Genomic DNA, 15,737 nt, shown 5'->3' on the forward strand with positions numbered 1-15,737 from the left:
CCTTTCTTTTCTTTTGCTAGTAACTTTCTCAACCCCTCTCTTTCCCATAAAAACCCTCCACATTATAGCACTCCTCAGTGCTCCCCTGTACTCATTAGATAGTTTATTACCAGATTCACGAATTCTTTAATAAAGACAATTAGAGGGGAACCTGGATGGCTCAGTCTGTTAAGCATCTGCCTTTGGCTCAGATCATCATCTCAGGGTCTTGGGATCCAGCCCTACTTCTGGCTCCCTGCTCAGCCAGGAGCCTGCTTCTCCCTCTCCCTCTGCCTGCTGCTCCCCCTGCTTGTGCTCTGTCAAATAAATAAAGTCTTTTTAAAAATCAATTAGATCTTCTATATACTCAGCTGAATTTTGTTTTATAGCAGTGCCTCTGAAACTGGAGAAGTTTGACCTCATCTGCTTCTATCCGAGCCTGCAACAGGAGCAAAGATTCGGTTCCATCTTGAGCTGTTTACGGAGCATGAGTCAGGGAAGGCCTGAGGATGCCTAGCTTATGGCTAGTCTTCCTTTCCAATAGTCATCACACTATGATGATACACAATGGTTTTAATCACCTATCCTCTCCAGATACACCTCCACCGCACCGTCTGCTTGTATCACTATCACAGAAAGACGACACTTAGGAAATTTTACTGGAACTTGGAATGTGCAGATCTGAGCACCCCACTCTCCCCCGCAGCCCCGCCCAAGTCTCATCCCGGTCTTTCTCCAAGGAGAGGAAGCCACGTACCGAACCAAAATCTCCCAGGTTCCGGGCCAACCGAAGGGCCCCTTCACAGCCCGGCACCACCCACGTGCCACGGTGGCTTCTGTGTCTCCTAAGCCGCGGCGTGCGCAGGCGTGCGTCTACCGCCGTAGTCCTGGAATGCTGAACACGACACAGTCCTGACCAGTTAGAGAGGCCGAATTCGGCAGCGAGGAATGGATGTAGAACTGGAAATGCCTGGGTTCGTAAACGAGCTAGAAGCCTTTATCCAAAAAAGCATGGTCTCCTCTCCCGTGTGTCGGGGCTGGCATGGTGGGGGAGTTTTCGCGGCTAGGAACACGCAGGCCTCCTGTTGGCTGCGGAGGCGGGGCCTCAGCTCACTGGGTCTCCGGTGTGCGGGTCGGAAGGGAAGTCGTTTGCGAGTGTTGGTACGCGCATGCGTGCGGTCCTTGGGGGTGGGGGGGTGGGCGTGGTTTCGTTGTCTTAGGAGCGTGGTGGGCGTGTGCTGCGCACGCGCACAGGGCACCGCTCTCGGGTGTGACTGAGGTGTTCGGGAGCTGGAGGTAGGGGTATCCACGCTGTGTGAGGTGGGCCTTCTTGGGGGTCGCCCGTGGTGACGGGTACTGGGGGGGCGTTGATATGTGGGCGGCCTGTCCCTGAGCTAGCAGATCTCCAGGCGCCCTTGGGGGTGTTGCATGGACCAGTCTTTTAGCTGCAGAGACGCTGTGTGACTTTTCTTTTTTAAAGATTTTTATTTATTTATTTATTGAGACAGAGAGAGGCAGAGACACAGGCAGAGGGAGAAATAGGCACCACGCAGAGAGCCGGATGTAGGACTCGATCCCGGGTCTCCAGGATCAGGCCCTGGGCTGCAGGCGGCGCTAAACCGCTGCGCCACCGGGGCTGCCCGCTGTGTGACTTTTCGCTGATCATCTTTCAGGGCTCCAGCCTGTGCAAAATGGGGCGCTGCTTTTTTAAAAAAGATTTTTATTTATTAATTTGAGACACAGCAAGCTTGGAGGAGGGTCAGTGGGAGAGGGAGAAGCAGACTCTCCGCTGAGCAAGGAGCACCGTGCGGGGCTGAATCCCAGAACCCTGAAATCATGACTTGAGCCGAGGGCAGACGCTTAACCGACTAAGTCACCCAGGCGCCCCAGGGCGGCTGCTTCTTGAACAGCTGATAGTGTCCTGAGGATTAAATGCCTGAAATGGCACATAGCCCCAAATAAGCAGGGGCCTGGTTGGTGTGGAATGATTTTTTTTTTCTTTTTTTGAACTTGGATCTGGGGTTTCAGAATCCAATCTGGCAGTTAAATCTGTCAGAGGAAAACTTAATCTCTGTTTTGTAGCAGTTGTGCTGGTTAGAGAGATGACGTGCAGAGGGCTCACTTATGTTATGACAGTACCGCTATTACTGTTACTAAATGTGGGGTAGACATAGGCATGGAGAAGTGAAGCTGTGCACTGGAGCTTCTATGGAACATGCATGGAGTTGTACTTGCAGCCACTAGAGCTCACCGCTCCTTCAGAATCTGCCCCAGAGCTCTCTTTCCAGTTTGGTATCAGGTCTAGACCCAAATTAGGTTGATCCTGGTTCCTTTTCTGACTCTCATGGGCTGACGATACCAAAGTCCCTCAGTCATTAGTGTGTGGGTAATTATGTGTGGCGGTGCCTGTCCTGTCCCCAAGGATAGATGTCTTCATTTTTTTTAATAGATGTCTTTATTTTTAAGAAAGCTTTATTAAAATAGTACAGATCTTAAGTGTTTATTGTAAAGGGTCATTTTTTAAAAATTTTTATTTATTTATGATAGTCACAGAGAGAGAGAGAGAGAGAGAGAGAGAGAGAGAGAGAGAGGCAGAGACATAGGCAGAGGGAGAAGCAGGCTCCATGCACCAGGAGCCCGACGTGGGATTCGATCCTGGGTCTCCAGGATCGTGCCCTGGGCCAAAGGCAGGTGCTAAACCGCTGCGCCACCCAGGGATCCCTAAAGGGTCATTTTTTAATGAAGCAAATTTAATTTTAATATTCTGATTTATTGCCTAATGTTAGCCTTGAAAATTGAAAATCACTTATTTTATGGACAAAAAAAATTTTTTTTTCAGGAATAGCAGATACAATTGGGGATGTGCAAGCTAGGGCAGAACCACAGGCAAGTCTGGAGAACAAAGGTGAGGAAGGGAAAAGAAAGAGAGGGACGCTCTTGTACAGAGGAAGGGGGAGAGTTGGGAGACTTATAAACACAAAGTCCATGGGAATAAACTTGGAGTTGGGAGTACAGTGGCTTCCAATAGCTGGGCTGTTGCTAGGGGAGGAGGAAAACCTTCCTTTCACCTGCTGGGATAGTAAAGTGATCTCTGAGTGCAAGGTCCCTCTTTATCTGTTAGGTCTGCAGTTGTCCAGGAGAGCTCCTCCTGTTAGCTTCCCAACTCTATGTTAGTGAGGTTTCCTTTTTATTAATTTTCACACTAAAATAGCTAAAAACTATTTTACTTGGTTCTCAAATGCTTTCATTAGCAATATCATGAATTCATGTGGTAAGATATCACTTCCTTACACTTGGTTCAGAAACTCCTGGAGAAGAATGATATTGACAAAAGTGCCATTACCCTGCAGGTCCTCTCTCTCCTTAATATATTACTTGCCCCTCCTGAGGATTTTTTTTCCAGCCTAGAAACCCTCCAGCAGTTCATACTCTTACGTGATATCTAGCTTTACTGGTGGACTCTGGGTAGGCAGGCATAAAGTGTCCAATGCCCTTCTTCTTGAGCGGTCATTATACCTTCAGAAAAGTTTGTTTAGCAAACCAAGTTGATAGCTTACTTGGAAATACTCTGTATACCTAATTTCTATAAGGAAAGTTACTGTGAGAAACTTTTATACCTGGATGAATCACTTTCTCATCCATGTCTTTTTTTACTTTGATGGTTCCACTTTTCTTAAAAATAGAGGATAGAAGCAAAAAACAAAAGATGTGAAGACAAGAAGTTGGAAGGAATTGAAATGGTCAGAAGAACAGATGAAAATGATTTTATCCCAGTGAACTTGAAGTCATTTCCTTGCAGTATAAGCTGAGTGATACCAGGTGGGAGTGGTGCCACAGCTGGAGTTCCCACCACATCTGGCAGACTCTAAGGATTCCACCTTTTCCACTACCTCATGGTGTTCATTTGAAAGTTCATAGTCCTCCTGTGTCCTGTAATGCCTAGACTATCACAGGATTGAATTTGATACTGGAGCAGCATTTTATGAAGGATTTTAATAAGGTGGGAGGCCAGGATGATGGAGAGTCTGGAAATTCTGTCTCATGAGAAGGGGTAGAAAAACCTGTGTATGTTTGCCTGGAGAGGAGATGGTTGTAGAGATATGTGGAAGTATGTCTCTGGTAAAAAGGAATTTAAATTGCTGTTTTCTTCTATGGGTTCTAGAAGTAGAACCAGGTAGAAATAATAGAGTAGCAAAGTCTGACTAAAGTACTTTTCTTAATTAAAAAAATTTTTTTAAAGATTTTATTTATTTATTCAAAAGAGACATACAGAGAGAGGCAGAGACACAGGCAGAGGGACAAGCAGGCTCCATGCAGGGAGCCTGATGTGGGACTCGATCCCGGGACTCCAGTATTACACCTTGGGCCGAAGGCAGGCACTAAACTGCTAAGCCACCCAGGCATCCCCTCTTAATTAAAATTTTAAAATTGAAGTATGGTTGACAAAAAAAAAAAAGTATAGTTGACATGAAATGTTATATTAGTTTTAGGTGTACAACGTAGTAGTTAAACAATTCTGTATGTCTGTAATGTTCACTATAAGTATAGTTATGCAAAGTTATTACAATATTATTAACTGTATTCCCTATGCTATACTTTTCATGGCTGACTAAATACTTTTAACAAGTTGTAATTAAAAAATTGAATAAGCTTCCCAATGAGGTTATTACATGGTTTATTATGATGATGATGACTTTACTTTTTGGCATATCTTCAAATTTTAAAAAATGGTACAAGAAAAGTACAAAGAATTCTCCTATCCTCCTATTTCAATTCCTCAAATGCTAACCTTTTACTACCGTTGCTTTATTCATATATTTCTCTATACACATATTATTTTTTTTAACCCTTTGAAAGCAAATTGCTGATGTGATGCTCCTCTACCTAACCTAAGCATTTCAATTTCTTCCATAACTACAGTGAAGTTATCAAAATCAGTTAATTCACATTAATCGTCATCTAATCCTAGGTTGGTTATCTTTGTGATGTCTTTTATAACAAAGGAATATTGAATGTCCTACATTGCAGTGAAGTGTCATGTCTCTTTAGTTTTTCTGAATCTGGCCGACACTTCCTCAGTCTTTATATTTCATACATCCCTCTTTTAAAAATGTTATGATGGGGTGCCTGGGTGGCTCAGTTGGTTAGGCATCCAATTTTTTTTTTTAAAGATTTTGTTTATTTATTCATGAGAGAGACACAGAGAGAGGCAGAAACATAGGCAGAGGGAGAAGCAGGCTCCACAGAGGGAGCCTGACGTGGGACTCGATCCTGGGGCTCCAGGATCATGCCCTGGGCCAAAGGCAGGTGCTCAACTGCTGATCCACCCATGCATCCCTAGGCATCCAATTCTTAATTTTGGCACAAGTCATGACCTCAGCGTTGTGGAATCAAGCCCCACATCAGGCTCTGTGCTTAGCGTGGAATCGGCTTGTTCCTCTCCTTCACTCCTCCCACTCTCACACATTCTCTCTTTTTCTCTTTTTCAAATAAATAAATAAAATCTTTAAAAAACAAAAATGTTATTATAAATAATTTTGATCTTAGAGAAAATTTGCAAAAATGGTACAAAACTTCCACATTCCTTTCATCCAGCTGTACCTGAAGTTAACATCCTGCATAACCATCACAAAACTATGAAATTAATATTGATTAAATACTGTTAATTCATCTATTGATTTTATTCTAATTTGACCAGTTTCCCCACTTCTGTGTTTTTTTGTTGTTGTTTCAGGATCCAACCCACATTGCATTTAGTTGTCCTGTCTCCCAGGTCTCCTCCAGTTGATGACAATGCCTTAGAACTTTGTCTTTCATGACCTTAACACTTTCTGGAGTCTAGACCAGTTATTTCATCTTATTACTACTATTATTTTTAAAGATTTTATTTACTTATTCATGAGAGACACAGAGAGAGGCAGAGACATAGACAGAGGGAGAAGCAGGCACCCTGTGGGGATCCCAATGCAGAACTCGATCCCAGAACTCTGGGATCATGCCCTGAGCCGAAGGCAGATGCCCAACCACTGAACCACCCAGGTGCTCCTAAACCAGTTACTTTATAGAATGACCTTCACCTTGGGTAGGTCTGATGTTTTCTCATGATTAGATGGAGGCTATTCATTTTGAAGATGAATACCACAGAAGTCATGTGCTCTCTTAAGTACATCATATCTGTCAGGCAGCACATGCTTTCAGCTGGGAATGATGACTTTGGTAATATGGTTGGAGTGATGCCTGACAGGTTTCTCCATTGTGAAGTCATTATTTTAGTCCCTATAATTAACAAGTATCTTGAGAGGAGGTGCTCATAATTATTTGTTTTGCTCAAGCTGTCCCTAGTTTTGCTATTGGGAGCACCCTGTCTCTAGTTCCTGTGTGTTTTAGACATGTCCCATTAAGTTATGAGCACTTCCTTGCTTTCCGGTACCACAAGATGATAGAGGCACATTTTATACTTTTCTCTGTCCTAGCCCTGGAGTCTCTCTTTCTCCATGGCATTCTGTTTTTTTCTTCTTCCTCTCTTTCTCCCTCCCTTTCTCCCTCTTTCTTTTCTTTTCTTTTCTTTTCTTTTCTTTTCTTTTCTTTTCTTTTCTTTTCTTTTCTTTTCTTTCTTTCTTTTCTTTTCTTTTCTTTTTTCTTTTCTTTTCTTTTCTTTTCTTTCTTTTCTTTCTTTCTTTCTTTCTTTCTTTCTTTCTTTCTTTCTTTCTTTCTTTTTCTTTTTTTCAGGAGACTGGTACTTAGAAATCAAGAGGTGAGGCTGAGTAGGGGCTGAGTGTGCTTATTACTGGTTGGATGTTATTTCTAGGCCCTATTGTCTCTAGGACTGATGAAATATCCTTTTTATTTAAAAAGATTTTATTTATTTATTCATGAGAGACAGAGTGAGAGGCAGAGGCAGAAGGAAAAGCAGGCTCGATCCCAGGACCCCATGATCATGACCTGAACCAAAGGCAGACACTCAACTGACTGAGCCACCCAGGTGCCCTGGATGGGATATCCTTTCCTAATGGATATTCTAATGTATACATTCATATGCACATCTTTTATTTATTTATGTATTTTGAGATTTGACATTTGATCATATTTATTTGTTACTCTTAGAAAATCTCACTTGACAGGACTTAGAGGCAGAAGCTCTCAAGAGGACAGCCTCCATCTCTCAGCAATCTGTTCTTGGTGTTTTTCTTTGGCCTCTTCTCTTGGCCAAAAGTTTAGCACACTCTGCAGCCTCTTCCTTATTTTTCTTAGTATCGTATTTCTTCAGAGAAGCACACCAACGTTTGTATTGCAGGATGCGTGGAGTAACAAGACAATCTTGGAGGCTTTGATTCTAGATTTCTTACCTTCTTTGTTTAGGACTTTTCCACAACATACTGGTGAACATCATCTTTAGAGAGATCGGAAAGTTTGCATGGTAATATCAATGAGTCCAGGAGTATCTCTCTCTTTTTTCTAGTAACCAAGTTGAGAACACCCCAGTTGACATCCATAGTGCAACCCTAAACAGATTTGTATTTTCTTTCTCCAGTCCTCCTTGATCTGTAATGGGAATGCCCCTTTCTCAGTATCCAGTGGATATGGTCATGGGTCAAGACACCCTGCTTCATGGAGAAGCCTTGTTTGCTATTCCCAACACAGATTTGGACCACATAGCCCTTCCATTCCTCACCATCAGCAGCAACTTCTGTGACCGTTGACTTCTCATGAAAGGTATGAAGTTTGCGTTCATCATCTAGTTCAATGAGATTCTGGCAGCCAGTAGCTGGGAAAGAGATAATCAGCTTCATCCTGAAGCAGGCAGTCACCCATACATCTGTTTTTATATCTTGATTACATTTATTAAAACCAGTGCATTCAGATAACTCCACAGAGTTCATTCTATAATTCTGTTTTGTTCTATTCTATATTTCTCTTCTGTGATAGGAGGAAACCTGACCCTCGGTAACCACAACATATGAGTTACTTGCTTAGTCTCAGAATTACTTATTTGCACGGAGTATTGGGATTGCTAACACACAACCTATCTGGGGGGTATGGGAGCCTTCTTTCTTTCTTTTTTTTTTTTTAAGATTTTATTTATTCATTCATGAGAGACGCAGAGAGAGAAAGGGAGAGAGAGGCAGAGACACAGGCAGAAGCAGGCTCCATGTAGGGAGCCCAATGTGAGACTCGATCCCGGGACTCCAGGATCATACCTTGGGCCGAAGGCAGGCACCAAACCACTAAGCCACCCAGGGATCCTGACTAGGATGTTTTAAAGGGGAAATAGCAAGAGTTTAGGTTTTTGGTTTTGTTTTTTTTTTTAGATATTATTTATTTATTTGAGAGAGAAATAGCGAGACCACGAGCAGTGGGGAGAGGGAGAAGAATAAATGTATCCATCCAGGAGCTGCTTAGTGGGGAGCCAGATGTAGAGCTCTATCCTAGGATCCTGAGGTTATGACCTGAGCCGAAGGCAGACACTTAACCACTGAGCCACTCAGATGCCCCATTTTTAAAAATTGTTCCCTTCTTCTCAACCCTGTACCTACAGGACTCTGTTCTTCAAGAGAGCAGCTCCGTGAAGGGCAGGATAACCACTGGACTTCTAGAAGGCACATCACTAGTGAGTTTTGATTTCATTTTTTTCTTTCACACAATGAGACCATTACCAATGTGAACTATAGTCCAACTGACCTGACCCCATGCTTTATAGTTCAGACTAGAACACAGCTACATGCCATGAAAGAGGCAGAGTTAGCAAAGATGCTGGGAAATGAAAAGAATAAAGTCATTTAGTGAAATGGAGAGCCTCCTGAATAGCACAGACTTTTAAGTGTCCCAAACTTTAATTCCATGTCCAAGGACAAATTTAAAAAGAAGTGAGATTTTTCTTTCTTTCTTTCTTTCTTTCTTTCTTTCTTTTTTTTTTTTTTACTAGTTACAGCTTCCATTTCACACATATAGATTTAGGTAAGTCTGTTTCCCAGTATTTTAGAAAATTGTGAAATATGCTTACTAAAATTGAAATCCATACTCCCATAACCAGTTTTAACATTTTGGTGGATAATATAGTATAGTTGTTTCTATCCAAAGAGCTGGTTTTCACTGTCCAGATATATGTACATATACTTGGCCAAAAAAGATCTGTAGTACATGCCACAGCACCTATATACCATGCATGCTTTCTTTCAGCCAAGACTTTGTCCTTCTCTTCAAGGCCTTGTGAATAACAAAGTGTTTATAGTGGTCTATAACATTCCAAGATGTGGCCATTGACTTCTCCCAAGAAGAACGGGGATTCCTGAACCCTGCTCAGAGAAAATTATACACAGCTGTGATGTCAGAGAATTATCAGAACGTGGTCTGGCTAGGTCAGTGCACCGAGCCCTGAATTCAGCATCTGGTCTCTGGTGTAACTTCCTCCTTCCAGTGGAATTCCCCGGGGGAATTACTATGGCCTTTGCTTCATTTTTTTTTTTTTTTTGTTCCACGTCTCATAAAGAACACTGTTGGTAGTATATAGCTCTCTCATACTGATCCTTCAGAAAACCTTTAAACTTTGCCTGGCCATTTTCATTAGGGCTTTTATTCCTGATTGCTGTGGTAGAATGGCTTAATTTTTGGGTAAAAATGGCATGGCCAGTTGGTGTCTCTTTTTTTTTGCTCAGCCATTTCTGTCTCTAAGCCTGATGCAGCTTTCCTGTGGAGCAAGGAAAACAGCTCTGGGGGATGAGGAGCAAGAAAGCAAAATCTCCTTGAGCAGATGAGATCAGAGGAGAGGTGACAGGTGCAAAAGGCCAGCAGCTCTGACTTACAGCAGCTTGGAGGTGTTTGGACACCTCCCTTCATAGGGCCCTTTATTAGTTCAACTCCATTGATCCTCATTGATCACTGTCTGCTCATATCTTTTTAAATAATTTTTTCCAGCCTCCAGATGGAAGTGTGTTTCCCCTCCCTCCTTCCACCCATTTATGATGAGCTTCCTACCTTTACTCTCCAGGTGGTTTTTCACCAGCTCATCTTCCTTCATTCTTTCATTCATACAGCTGTTCTTTTGAAAATATTCCTCTTCTTTATCCGAAAAATACTCATTCTGTCCTCTGAGTAATTGAATAAATAAATGTATGCATCAAGAGTTATTCCATGAACAAACATATTTGATCTTTAATTCTGGACTAGAGTGGGGGTTATCTAAGAGAGTATAACTAACCAAGGAATTTACTATTTACTTAATTTTTAAAGATATTTATTTATTTATTCATGAAAGACACACACACACAGAGGCAGAGACACAGGCAGAGGGAGAAGCAGGTTCCATGTAGGGAGCCCAATGTGAGACTTGATCCTGGGACTCTAGGATCATACCTCGAGCCGAAGGCAGACGCCAACCTAGGCATCCCGGAATTTACTATTTAATAAAGGGAATGACAAGATGTTCTTAAGTACCTCATCAAAGTAGAAGCCAAAATTAAGCAGAGTGATGACTGTACAGGCATTGGAACGGCCAAGGGTTGGCACATCAGTGGTAGAAGGTATGGGAGTCTGGATATTTAATGTGTACCGCTTACCTGTATCCTCTAGATCTGTTCTAGCCCAATCCTGGATGTACCTCTTTTTTTTTTTTTCTGGATGTACCTCTTAACATCTCATGAAAGAATGCTGCTGGTCTACCCACTTGAGAGCTGGTGGTATGGACACTATCCAGTTCATGTTGGCAGCTTTGGCCACATAAATATAAGCATTTGATGTCTGTCTTAGTCTGTTTGAGCTTTTATAACAGAAAAAACACAGATGATATGGCTTAAAAACAAGCATTTAGGGGATCCCTGGGTGGCTCAGCGGTTTAGTGCCTGCCTTTGGCCCAGGACGCGATCCTGGAGTCCCGGGATTGAGTCCCACTTGGGCTCCCAGCATGGAGCCTGCTTCTCCCTCCTCCTTTGTCTCTGCCTCTCTGTCTCTCTCTCTATGTCTATCATAAATAAATAAATAAATCTTTAAAAAAACAAACAAAAAAAACCCAAACAAGCATTTACTTCTCTCTCTCTCTTTTTTAAAGATTTATTTATTTTAGAAAGAGTGAGAGACCATGCATGAGAGTATGCAGTGGGGAAGGGCAGAGAGAGAGAATCTTAGGCAGACTCCCCACTAAGCACAAAACCCTACCCAGGGCTCGATTTCATGAGATCACATGAACCAAAACAAAAGTTGGATGCTTAACTGACTGTGCTACCCAGGTGCCTCAACAAGCATTTACTTTTCATGGTTCTAGAGGCTGGGAAGTGCAAGATCAAGGCATGTATAGATTCATTGTGTGGTGGGGGTCTGCCTCCCGGTTCATAGATGTCGATCTTCTTAGTGTGTCCTCACCTGAAGGAAAGGGAGAAGGAACTCTCTAGGGTCTCTTATAAGGGCACTAATCTCATTTAGGAGGGATCCACCCTGATGACCTGATCACTTCCCAAAGGCCCATCTCCAAATACTGTGCCATTGAGAGTTAGGATTTCAACATAAGAGTTTGTGAGGGACACAAATATTCTCTTCATGACAGTATCCCTCAGGAAGAGGGTCTCTCTTAGTACTGATATCACGCTAAGAGATATTTTTAAAACGGCGTATAGTTGTCTGCTGTAGGTGGCATAAATCTAGGGTGTGAACTATGACTCCTGTTGACATTCCATATGGCATCTTTTTCTACCACAGATGCCTCTAGTCCCATGGGATCTGCCCAGTGATGGCCCAGGCAGCAAGACTGCTCATAACACAACTTGGACCTTGTTCTGGGTCTCAATAGAAACTGGTCCTTTCTGCATTACCCTGTAAGGGGATCAGAACAGTATTTGCAAGATGGAATGTTACCTCCTCTCAAGGTACCTCTCACTGTACCTCTTCCTTGATAGAAGGTGTGAGGTGCAAAGATGTATTCTTTACCTTGGCAGCAGTGGTCCACCATCCCTCGGACCATAGGACCCCTAAAATCTTTCCTGTGTGCTGGATCCCTGAGTCTTCGTAGTGTTTTTCTATCACCTTCCGGAGCAGATGTGTCCTACCAAGTCATCTGGATTACTTGCCACTTTGTGTTGTTCAGTTCTCATGAACATGATATCATCAACATAGTGGACCAGTGTGATGTTCTACAGAATGATCAGATACTCCAGAGTCTTCAGATTATGCTTTGATAGAGAGCAGGAGAATTGACTTCACTACTGGGCCAAGAGCCTTGGATCAGTCTGTTTGGGCTGCCATAATAAAGCTCCCTAGACTGGATGGTGTAAGTAGAGATATTTATTTCCTCAGGCTGGAAGTCTGAGATCAAAGTGTCAGCAGTGTTGGTTTCTCCTGAGGCCTCTCTCCTTGATTTGTAGATAGGCCATCCCTTTCCTGTGTCTTCTGTGGTCTTCCCTCAATGTGTGTCAGTGTTGTAATATATTCTAAGAATACAGTCATACTGTATTAGGGTCCATCCTACTTACTTAATTTTATCTCTTTTAAAGGTCCTGTCTTAGGGCACGTGGGTGGCTCAATGTGTGGTCCTGGGGTCCTGGGGTCAAGTCCCGCATTGGGCTTCCCATAGGGAGCCTACTTCTCCCTCTGTCTATGTCTCTGCCTCTCTCTGTGTGTTTCTCATGAATAAATAAATAAAATCTTTTAAAAAAATAAAGGTCCTATCTCCAAAGATCTGCCTATCTTTGAAATTTTGTATCACTCATTATCTATACCAATTGTATATGTACTCTTCTTGTGTTGTGTTTCATTGTGGAAATGATTGGATTGAGTGAGTAATGACTAGTTACAGCACGAGATGATAAAAATCTTCTAAAATTATAAAAATAAGATGGGTTTATTTTATTAAATATCCAGCGACATGCTGTAAAAAGAAAAAAATGATAACCTCTTTGTATGTTTTCATTCTCACTACCCTAGAGGACCAGTGCTGGTAATATAGTAGGTGTACATTCATGTTTTTTTTTTTTTAATGTTTTTTTAAATTTTTATTTATTTATGATAGTCACACACACAGAGAGAGAGAGAGAGAGAGAGAGAGAGAGGCAGAGACATAGGCAGAGGGAGAAGCAGGCCCCATGCACCGGGAGCCTGACGTGGGATTCGATCCCGGGTCTCCAGGATCGCGCCCTGGGCCAAAGGCAGGCGCTAAACCGCTGCGCCACCCAGGGATCCCCTACATTCATGTTTTTATCCATGCTAATAAATAGTGCGTGCACACACACACCCAGCCCCAGGGAGCATCTTACTATTTCTTGCTCTTAGAGAAGAGATATCTTTCTAGTTGTTACTCTGCAACCTGGTCTTTTCTGTCACCTTTCTCTTTTCCAGTCAACAGAGCTGAAACTCATTATTTTTAATAGATCTGAATGAGCCAGACTATTGGACATATTATCAACTCAAATAAATACTTTTAATGGTTGTTCCAGCTTTTTTTGCCAAATAGTGTGACAATAAATGTCCTTGTACATGTATATCTTTAAGTACTAGAGTCTTTAAGCTTAGATTGTCAACAGTGGGAGTATGTGTGGTTATTCATTTTAATATATTTACATACTCATTTTTAGAGAGTGAGTCAATAGGGAAGAGCAAGGAATTGCCTCTAATGAAGACTATAAAAGAAGAAACATTCCAATGTGAAATAGTGATGAAAAGAATAGGCAACACGTGTAAAGAATATGCAGAAACTTCCTGTACCAATACTTGCCTTCTTGTCAATCAGAAAATTCTCAAAGAGGAGTGCTGCCGCTGCCAAGAGTGTGGGAAATCCTTTAGCTGTCGATCAACCCTCGAATATCAGAGAATCACGCAGGAGAGAGACCCTATAAATGTAGTGAGTGTAGTAAAACTTGCAGTCAGAGGGCATACCTTAACCAGCACGAGTGCATTCTCACAGGAGAGAGGCCCTATGAGTGTAAGGAATTTAGGAAAACCTTCAGCCAGATGACACATCTTATTCAGCATCAGAACACACATACTAGAGCAGCCCGGGTGGCTCAGTTGTTTAGCGCCTCCTTCGGCCCGGGGTGTGGTCCTGGGGTCCTGGGATGGAGTCCTGAGTCGGGCTCCCTGCATGGGGCCTGTTCTTCCCTCTGCCTGTGTCTCTGCCTCTCTCTCTCTCTCTGTGTTTCTCTGCCTCTCTCTCTCTCTCTGTGTTTCTCATGAATAAATAAATAAAATCTTAAAAAAAAAAAAACATACTAGAGAAAAGTCCCATGAATGCCTTGACTGTGGAAAGGCCTTCAGCTGTTCCTCAGCTCTGATTGATCATCAGAGAATTGATAGTAGGGAAAAGCCCTACAAAAGTAAGAACTGTGGCAGAGCCTTCACTCAAAGTGCACAGCTTATTAGACACCAGAAAATCCATTCTGGAGAAAAAAAACCCTACGAATGTAGTAAGTGTAAGAAGTCCTTCATATGTCTGTCTTCCCTGATTGAACATGAGAGAGTTCACACTGGAGAAAAGCCGTATTAGTGTAAGGACTGCAAAAAGACCTTTTGCCATATTATGCAACTTACCCTACACAGGAGAATTCATACTGGCGAGAAACCCTATGAATGTAAGGAATGTGGAAAAGCCTTTACATATAGGTCCCCATTTTGTCATTCATAGGAGGAGTCATACAGGGGAAAGACCCTGTGAATGTCATGTTTGCGGGAAAACAACAGTAACCACTCCTCACTTGTCATGCATGATAGGACACATAGTGGAGTGAAGCCTTTTGGATGCCATGCCTGTGGAAAAGCTTTTAATACTTCCTCATCACTTTGTTTACATAAAAGGATTCATACTGGTGAAAAGCCCTTTGATTGCCATGAATGTGGAAGGCCCTTTAGATGCAGGTCACAGCTAACTCGACATCAGCAAATTCATGTTGAGGAATGTTAATGAAAGCTAACTGGGCATGGGAATGTTAATATTCTAGTTACTTAAGAGTCAAGAACTTGGTAACAAGCATAAATGATGTTGATTCTCTTAAAAAGCAGTTTATTCTGTGTCTTAAGTTCTCATTATATGGATGGAATAGCAATGAACCCACTTATGAAAATGGAGAGGAACAAAGTACATTTGGTTTAAGAGCAGAGAGTGGTTGAGCATCTGCCTTTGGTTCAGGTCATGATCCTGGGGTCCTGGAAAGAGCCCTGCATCAGGCTTCTGGCAGGGAGCCTGCTTCTCCTGCCTGTGTCTCTGCCTCTCTCTGTGTCTCTTATGAATAAATAAATAAAATCTTAAAAAAAAAGCGGAAAGTGAAACCACTACCCCGTGACATGGGCAGCTCTGGCCCCTTCCTCCCACATGAGGCCTACACTGTGCCATCAGTAATGAGCGGTAGTGCTCTACAGGTGAAACTTTACAGGTCCTCAGTCTCTGTCATGTCACATTAAGTATTCTGAAACCAAGACCTCAGTGCTTGTGTCATAACTAGCAGAAACTAGTCAAAGAGATCATCTCTTGGCTTTTGCTTCTATCCTAACAAGAAACACATTGTATCCTACTACATTAGCACACAATGGAGAGTTCCCCTCAAATGGGAGAACATTAGGCATCACACAACATGAAAGAACAAGCAGCTGCTACTTGCTTTGCATCCTAATAATGGCGCCCAAATATGGTTCCGAATGTAGGTTTGGATTACCTGACCATGGTGTCACCTGAGTTTTCTCCCACACTTCCTACAATTGCTGCATTTTAAAGATTTTGTCACTTTTTTTTTTTTAAGATTTTATTTATTCATGAGAGAGAGAGAGAGAGAGAGGCAGAGACATAGACA

The 15,737-nt window shown here is 42.4% G+C and overlaps 1 protein-coding gene across 2 annotated transcripts in view; it reads left to right on the top strand.

Annotated features, from left to right (window-relative positions):
* Positions 1-1,173: 1,173 nt before the first annotated feature.
* ZNF471 (zinc finger protein 471) overlaps positions 1,174-15,737 on the top strand; it is a 40,535-nt gene continuing 25,971 nt past the window's right edge. Inside the window, exons 1-3 of one of the 2 annotated variants that reach the window (XM_025985359.2) lie at positions 1,174-1,275; positions 7,511-7,692; positions 8,516-8,587. The gene's annotated coding sequence lies outside the window, so the exon portion shown is untranslated. Of the gene's footprint in view, positions 1,300-7,510; positions 7,693-8,515; positions 8,588-15,737 lie in introns of both variants that reach the window. The other variant, XM_072760031.1, reaches the window with a different exon arrangement.

The sequence above is a fragment of the Vulpes vulpes genome, chromosome 1 (genome assembly GCF_048418805.1).
Source record: "Vulpes vulpes isolate BD-2025 chromosome 1, VulVul3, whole genome shotgun sequence".
Lineage (NCBI taxonomy): Eukaryota > Metazoa > Chordata > Mammalia > Carnivora > Canidae > Vulpes > Vulpes vulpes.